Raw genomic sequence first — 8912 nt, 5'->3', positions numbered from 1 at the left:
GTAGGAATGATAAGATGAATCGGATCACAGGGCATCAGGTATAAGGACTAAAAAGAGCCTTATGTTCCCGTCCACAATCAATTCCCTTATATAACTAAAGAATTTCTAGACTCAACTTCGACCAGTTTGGCTTGGTAATCCTACATGCAGTCAGGCTCTGATACCAAAGCTGTCAGGACCCCGATCCTATGCCACACCAATCTAGCATGTAACACCTCATATCACTTTGCGGCCTCACGCACGGTATTCCCACAGGTGTCTCTTTACCAGGCCCAGGACCGTTTGCCCCTTTTGGCACATGTATATGATAGTGTCGCTAGCATCCATATGACAAAGAACCCGGGCTGACATGGCTAGTCATGAACCCAAAGTGGCACTAACTTACAGGGACAGGCATACATGACCCAGCAACGTACGTGTCGATCATCAGTGAGTGAATCAGGGCTGTAGCAGCTGGGCTAGCAGGACTCCGGTAAACCGGGCTGTAGCAGGCTAACAGGACTCCGGTAGACACCGTGTGATATTTCCCTGAAGGGACAGACACAGGAACAAAGAAGGACACATGCCGGCCAGCCTAAGTGTTCGGAGCAGTAGCAAGCTACCAAGGCTCAGTGGAAGCACTAGGAGACATTTCCCGGTAAGAGAGGCTACCAAGGATAAACAACTAGATAGTCAGATCCCACACATACCAAGCATTTCAATAACAGACACACAATATGCTCGACGTGTGCAAATACAACATGGCATCACAACATGACTCTACAACTCAAGTATTAATTCAATAGGCTCCGAGGAGCGAGATATTACAAACATGGGTCTCATGACCCAATATTCAGAGCATACAAGTCAAAGCACATGCGGAAGCTCAACATGTCTGAGTACAGACATCTACAGATGAAAAAGGGCTGAGAAGCCTGACTATCTACCAGATCCTACCGAGGGCACAAGATCGTAGCTGAGGTAACAAGATAAACATTGAAGTCCACAAGGAACTACTAGTGAGACTGAAGTCTCTCTGCAAAAACATAAAATAGGCAAACGTGAGTACAAATGTACCCAGCAAGACTTACATCAGAACTAACTACATATGCATCATTATCAACAAAGGGGATGGTGGGGTTTAACTTCAGCAAGCCAGCTTTGACTCGGTGTCTATCCTGAACTACGACTGCAAGTAACTCTTTTGAGGTGGCGCACACGAGTCCAAATGTTCACCATATCAATACACCACTATGGATCCGCTCCCATCTCCCTATGAGAACGCCATCCATAGCACTCACGCTTATCTTGCGCATTTTAGAGTATCCACTTTCACTTGTCTATGAACTGTACAGGCAACCCAGAAGTCCTTTACCATGGACACGGCTATTCGAATAGATGATGTTAACCCTATAGGGGTGTACTTCTTCATACATGTTTCCACCACTTAGCGTCTGCACCCGACATGTGCTCGGCAGACTTCAAGCGAAAGCCGACGTGGGTGTAGACCACGACCTACCTAAACACTCAAGTCTCTAGTCCAGGTTTATCGCCTATTGAGGTTCCATCCGCAGGGAGTCCGGCCGAGGTTTCCACATACGGCTCCGAACGATGTGTATAGGGTTCCGCGACACCAAACGGGCGCTCGACATACCCGACTTCTCTGCCCACACCACGAACTCAGGGGGAGAGTCGACTGAGTGGGATTATGGTCGTGGTGGCCGAATGGCCACCGCGCGTCTCACCTCCTTGCGGCAACTTCCTTGACCGTGACGACCCCCACCGTGAGAAGACGCGCCCACAAGGTCGTCAAAGGCAGTACCAGCCTTGGAAAGCGGGCGCCCGCGCCCACGGGGAGCCACTGCCGGTGTCGCCGCGTGCTTGCGGGGATGGCCGTGGCCTCTCTTGGGCGGGGGTTAGTCAAGCCCCTCCTTAGGGGCCTTTCCTTTCTCCACGGCTGAGAGCCTCCTCGACGGCGCCATGGGTGCTCTGGCAAGACGGTGGGGCGAGGAGAAGGAGGAGCAAGGAGCAAGAAGATGGAGATGGGCGGGGGGCTCCGCCCGCTCCCACATTTATAGCCAGGAGAAGTTAACTCGTCGGCCTCCCACGATCCCGGATAATCATGATTCTCTCTGCATGCAGCATGCAGTTGTCAAGTCGAACAGTTGCCGAGGCGGCGTGGGGAAGCGGAGACACACACGTCCCATCAAGCGCCACGCGTCCGCTCGGTCTACACGCGATTGGGGCCCGTGGCGTTCCGCACTTGCCCTTTGGCTTCGCCTCGAATCCAAGTGCGAGCGCGCCTTGGGCCCAGGGGCTTTTGTTGGCATTCTGCGAACCAGGGTACCCAGCCCGGCCTGCCTGCGGCCCACAACGTGGCTTCATCGATGGCCTGGTATGACCCAGCTTCGACTATGGCAAGCCAAGACCCTCGCGAGGGGCCAAGCCCCACGAAGTAGGGGACATCAAGACCTCCCGAGGGAGTGGCCTCCTTAGGCTGCCTCCTGAGCGGAGCGGAGATTTCTATGCAAGACCCAGCCTCACAAGGCTAAAATGACATCAACCATGACGACCAAGGCTAGGAGTGCGCGCAGTACAGCAGGTTTCCTCTTTGGTGCAAAGGAGGCAAGCATAGGTGTGGAGTCCCAAGGAATCAGCCAAAAGGTTGCTATTTGCATGCAACGAGACCAAGACCGCCAGAATGGGAGGATGGATGTCATCGCCGAGCCCACCGCAACGTCATGCTCAGAGGCTTTGCAGGCGAAGACCACCTCTCATCAGGATTAGATGTACTTCTTGTTCCCCTTAAAATTTTGCTGTGGTGGGATCCCTTCCCGCCTAAGTTTTGGAGGAAGGACCATGGCCACTATAAATAGGGTCTGGCCACCACCGTAGAGAGGGGGATCGATCAATCAGCTCACCAGGTGATCAGCTCATAGAACCACCAAGAGCTCATCACAAGAACACGCCTCCTGAGGCTGTTCTTCCACTTTTACTAGTTCATCCTCAACCCATCGCGAGGCCAATCCACCACAAAGCAGGAGTAGGGTATTACACTGCAAGGTGGCCCGAACCTGGGTAAAATGCTATGTCTTTCTCTGTCATGTTCATCGAGCTAGGTTGTGAGAACATCGGATCGGGAGGCTTGAGAGGTTGAGTTCTTCGCACACACCCCTGACTTCGAACCTTTCTTGGGTCTGCGGAGCCCGGAATCCGACACAAATGGCGAAGAATCTTGTGTCTACAAGAAGTTTAGTGGGAGCTCTATAGAATTTTTGATCTTATATGGTGATGAGATATTGGCAATGACGTAAAGTTTCTTAGTGCAATTAAGGAGTCACTGAAAAGTTTATTTTTGTTGAAAGACTTAGGCGAAGCAACATGTATATTGGGCATTAAGATCTATAGAGATAGATCTAGACGTGTAATAGCGCTAAGACAAAGCAAGTACGTTGACAAGGTTTTAACTAGAGAGCACCAAGAAAGGCTTACTCCCAATGTCACATGGTTGACACTTAGCAAGAATCAATGTCCCAAGATGATTGACGAGTGAGTATAGATGATTAACGTCCCGTATGCTTCGGCAATTGAGTCTATCATGTATGTTATTCTATGTACAAGACCACATGTTTCTTATGTGTAAGTGTTAGTAGCGGTTACCAAAGTGATCCAGGATTGGCTCACTGGGCAGATGTTAAAATTATTATTAAGTACCTCAGAAGAACAAAGGATACGCTCCTTGTCTATGGAGGAGATGAAGAGCGTGTAGTAAATGGTTACACCAATGCTAGCTTCATGCCTGATATAGATGACTACAAATCTCAATGGGCTATGCTTTCACTCTCAACATTGATGAACTGGTCTGGAAAAGTTCAAAGAGAACACTGTTGCAGATTCAATGACAAAAGCAGAGTATATCACATCTTCAGAAGCTTCGAAGGAGGTTGTATGGATCAAGAAGTTTCTTGAAGAGATTGGTGTGGTTCCAAGTGCATTTGAACCCAATGGAGTGTAACATCCCAATTTTCAATTTGGATACTATACATAGATCATCATATGCATATCATATTCATTCTTGCATTTGGTTGAGATCCTAGAAATCTTTAGCAACTCAAGGACCCAAGGAGAGAGTTGGAGGTTTCACAAAATTCATATTTGAATTTATTTCAAATATGAAGAAAGGACCAATTTAATTTTACTAATTTTCTCTCCAATTATTTCCAATAATAAAAATATACGAGAGAAGATAATATGACTTCTTCAACCCAAGAGAAATATTGGAGAAAGAATTTTAAAATCAAATTATGATTTTATTGGTATTTTATTTGAAATTTTATATGAATTAGAAAAATATTGCATTTTTGAAAATTGCACCTTAGTCCAGAAAAATGTTCATCGTGTCCTAAATATTAGGCTTGGATGGTGAAAATTGTTTCTAGAATTTTAGATTTTTCTTTATATTTTATTAGGATTTTTCTTTCGGGCGAAAATTATTTTAAAAAAATTCGGACCGATTCGGCTGAAGCCCAGTCGGCCCAGCGCCTCGCCGCCGCCTCGCGCCGCCTCTCCCCGTCGTGGCCGACCGGGACTCCACCGGAGTCTGGCGCTGACACGGCCCCGACCGGCCCCTCCTCCAAGTCGGAGCCGACCTCGACCCCTCCTTAAATACCACCGCCACCGCCCCCTCTTCCCTCGTCCAGCCCCGCCGCCGCAACCGCCGCCGCGCTGCCGCGCGCAAGCGCTGCACTACCGCCCCCTCTTCCCTCGTCGCCACCTCGCGCCGCCTCCACGTAGCCCCGCGCCACCTCCCGCCGCCTTCGCTGCCGCCGAGCCACCGCCGATTCACCACCATCGACCGTCGCCGACAAACCGGTATGAACCGCTTTATTTCCCTGTTTTTTCGGTTTATGTTGGTTTGTTTTATTAGATAGGTTTTTCCTTAGGGTTTTCTTAGTTAACGAACCTTTGTTTGTTCGTTCATTTTAACGAACGGTTTTTGCCGTATAAGTTCTGTTAGCAAAGTTCGCACCATAGGATTTTTCTTCTTAGTTTATTTTCGGCCAGGGAACTATCCACGAATAGTTTTATCGTGATTTACCCCCTGATCTTTAAACTAGCATAACTTTTTACTCGTTTATCCAAATTAGATGAAACCAGCGCCTAAATCTTTGTATCGTTCTATTCTTTTCCGTTAACCAGCTTGAACATGATTTTGGTACTGTAAAATTTGAGTTTAGTCCCGATTAGTAAATGATCTTGTTTCGTTCATATTTTGAGTTTCGTTGCTCTGTTTGAGTTGAATCTTTTTGCAAATCGTAGCTAATCACTTGTAACTATTGTTAAGATCTAATCCACATGATAATAATGCTGTTAGGTTTGACTTCTTTTAGTTTAAGTCATTTGTTTGTTTCGTGTTCGATTTGGATCTTTTCTCGGTTTTCTCGTGTTTTGTTTGAGTGATTGCTTATGTATGCTATTGTTTGTCTACACTAGATTACCTGGAGTGCGAAGCTTGTTACTATGAATCTCTATAGCTTGCAGATCATCAGCAAGGCAAGTTACACTTTGAACATACTCTTTCATGCCCAGTTTTTACTATGCATTAGTTTTGCCCCTCAAATATTTGCATGAGTAGGATTTGGAACTTGTGGTTTTGGTTGTAGTACTTGAGGTAGGAACCTAATACCTTTTGAGCACCCCGAGAATATATGTTATACTTATTTATTGCTTAGCCATGCTCGTAGACGGGGATTGGATCGTGATTCACACATGGAAGTTTGAGAGTTATTTTAATCATGGATAACATTATGGTGGCAACTTTAATATACATCTGGGTGGATTAGTTGAGGCACCTGGGGAACCCAGTGTTGCCTGTTTTGGGGGAAATCCCGGAGTACCCGTGTGATTTTTCCTATGGAATGCCACCCAGGCTCAAAGGGATCATAAGATTATTCATGCTAGAAACTTCCGTGTGCAGCTACAAGCCATTATGGGCTCTCGCATAGTTGAGTAAGTTGCATGAGCTCTTGAAGAGGTGGACTAGTAGATGTAGGGGAAAGTAGGTGTACCAGTCCGCCCGGAGTAGAGAGTTAATGCTTCAGAAAGACTATGTCTCGATCATCCGATCATGGATGCGGTCGAGTATTGTGGGGAAAAGTGCGCAAACCTCTGTAGAGTGTATAAACTAATCATGGTTAGCTGTGTCCCCGGTTATGGACATCTTGATTATCTACTACTTGAATCTATTGATGTGATCTCAACACGTTACTTTAATTAATTTGATTTGGGTTAATGATGATACTTTTAATTGGGATTTGAGTTGGGGTTACCTTCTCAAATAATGGGCAACTTGGGAGTAGTTAAATAAATTTATTCCTTTGTTGTAGGAAAAAATTAGCTTTATGCAAAATCATAAACTTACAGCCTCCACCAGCCAAATATTGCATGTAGATATAGTTCTTGCATTTCATTGCTTTGTAGTGTAACTCTGCCAGCATTTTCAATGTGCTGACATACATGGCTGCAACGTCTCATGTTGCAGACTACTCAGACGATGTATAATGTGCGATAGGTAATTGTTTTGCACTCAGCTATGCCATTGGAGTTCATGGACTCATTTACCTTCGAAGCTTCCGCAGTTATCTAGTTTAGATGGCTTTCAGCCATGATATTTTTGTGTAATCATACTCTTTATGAGGACTCGATGTAATAAGTGTGTGATTGAAACTCTGTTATAATTCCTCGAGTACTGTGTGTCTCAGCATTACCGATCCAGGGATGACACTGATGCACAGAGACTTGACCGTTTGAGGTCTGGTCGCTACAAGATGGTATCAGAGCACACGCTGACTGTAGGACCCGACCACTAGAATGAGCCACAGGATTTCTCTTCTCTACTCATTTCTAATTCACCTCTCTTTCTACTCTATAGATGGCGGATCCCAGGAACAAGTTCACTCAGTCAGACGACGACACCACTTTCAGAAAACACTTGAAGGAAGTCACTAAGTATTTGAACATCGGACTACCAAGCTTCATGGGGACTTTCTCTACATCGGTACCGGAAAAGGAGCGCTGGAAGATCAAAGTCTGGGTACCTGGGAGGACATTTGCGCCAACAACAGAGGCTATTGATTTCTACCTGGATGCACCAAGCTGGAGTATAGGAAAAAGCATGGCAGCACATATCACCTTTGGACGCATATGTGAGGTGTATCACAAGGAGCTGGAGAATACCATTTATCAGATATGTGGCCGCCGAGATGACAAATGGGAGATGATTCATACCAGGAGGGATGGATCAATTGCAGCCTACATTCAGGAGATGGGACATCATATTCGTCGACAAGAGAATCAACAAATTATCCACATGAAGAAGATCAAGAAACTGGTGAAGAGAAACAACGAGCTAGAAGAGAAACTCAATTCTACACGTGATGGATACGAGGAACAGATTACCGTACTACTGGAGAAGCATGAAGACCTAAAGAGGAAGATGGGAATGTCAGTGGAGAATATCAAGCGAGCAACAGAGATCTGTTTGGAGGACTACATCATCCTGGATGACACTGACACGGATAGTGATGCAAATGATGACAGTGATGACGACTACGTTGAGGAAGCTGGAGCACATATCATGGAGTCTTCCTCTGATGAAAATTTCTAGATGACCACCATTGTAACTAGTAGTATTTCCCTCCAAGTAGTTAGCAATGATCGAGTTTGTAATCATAGGTTAGACCGATTATGTCATCTTGTGTGCTATTGAATGAAGTGAATTGATTTTGTTTGCCTCATGAGCATATGGGTAGTGAATCTCTCTTAGATATCATTCTATTTTGTTTTCTCACCCCTTTTAACCCATCATATGCCTCCGAGACATGACAATGGATTTTCCTTCCCACCGGAGCTCACTCAGTTGATCCAGCAACAGAATGCCTTGATGCAGATACTAGTTCAGAACGAGAACCAAGGAAACAACAACAATAACAACCCACCACCCCCCTGTTGATCACCTAGCCCGCTTTTTAAGGTTTAATCCGCCGGTGTTCTCTAGTAGCACTAAGCCGATTCTTGCAGATGATTGGCTCCGCAAGATTGGAAGAGAGCTGACCACTACAGGATGCACAGATGCGGAGAGAGTGCATTTTGCCGCACATCAGCTTGATGGACCTGCAGCATCTTGGTGGGAGAATTTCACAGGCACTTACCCCATTGACATTGTTACATGGGATCAGTTTCAGCAGGCTTTCCACACTGCCCATGTCTCAGCAGGAGCTATGAGCATGAAGAAGTGCGAGTTTCGCAACTTGCACCAAGGAGGACGTACAGTGGGCCAATATGAGGATGACTTTAGCAAGTTAGCATGATATGCCCCTGATGACGTAGCCACTGATGCCGCTAAGCAGGAGAAGTTTCTGGAGGGACTGAATGATGAGATGAGCATGCTGTTGATGGTGGCAACATTCAACAACTACCAGGAGTTGGTAGACAAGGCTCTCATGATTGAAGGCAAGCAGCAACAGATTGATAATCGCAAGAGAAAGTATGGATAGGGGAGGTGCACTTCAGGAGCTCAGCAGAAGCCCTACTATTCTCCATTCTCAGGAGGATATAACCACAACCATGGAGGCCATAACCATGGAGGACATACGCACAATGGAGCAAGTTCGCATAACCACAGTGGCCCCAAGAATGGCAATGGGAATGGAGGAAGTAGCAGCCAGAGCCGTTCCAACCCTTCAACACCATCCAAGAGGGATCTGAGCCACATTACCTATTTCAAGTGCCAGAAGACCGAACATTATGCCACTGAATGTCCTGAAGCTAAGAATGGAAATGGCAATGGAGGTTCTGCCAAGAAGCCCAACCCCTTCACCAAAGGTCAGGTGAACCACGTCAGCGTGGAGGAGATTGAGGATCAACCCGACGTA

The sequence above is a fragment of the Triticum aestivum genome, chromosome 5B (assembly GCF_018294505.1).
Source record: "Triticum aestivum cultivar Chinese Spring chromosome 5B, IWGSC CS RefSeq v2.1, whole genome shotgun sequence".
In the NCBI taxonomy this organism is placed as follows: Eukaryota; Viridiplantae; Streptophyta; class Magnoliopsida; order Poales; family Poaceae; genus Triticum; species Triticum aestivum.
This window is presented reverse-complemented; position numbering follows the sequence as displayed.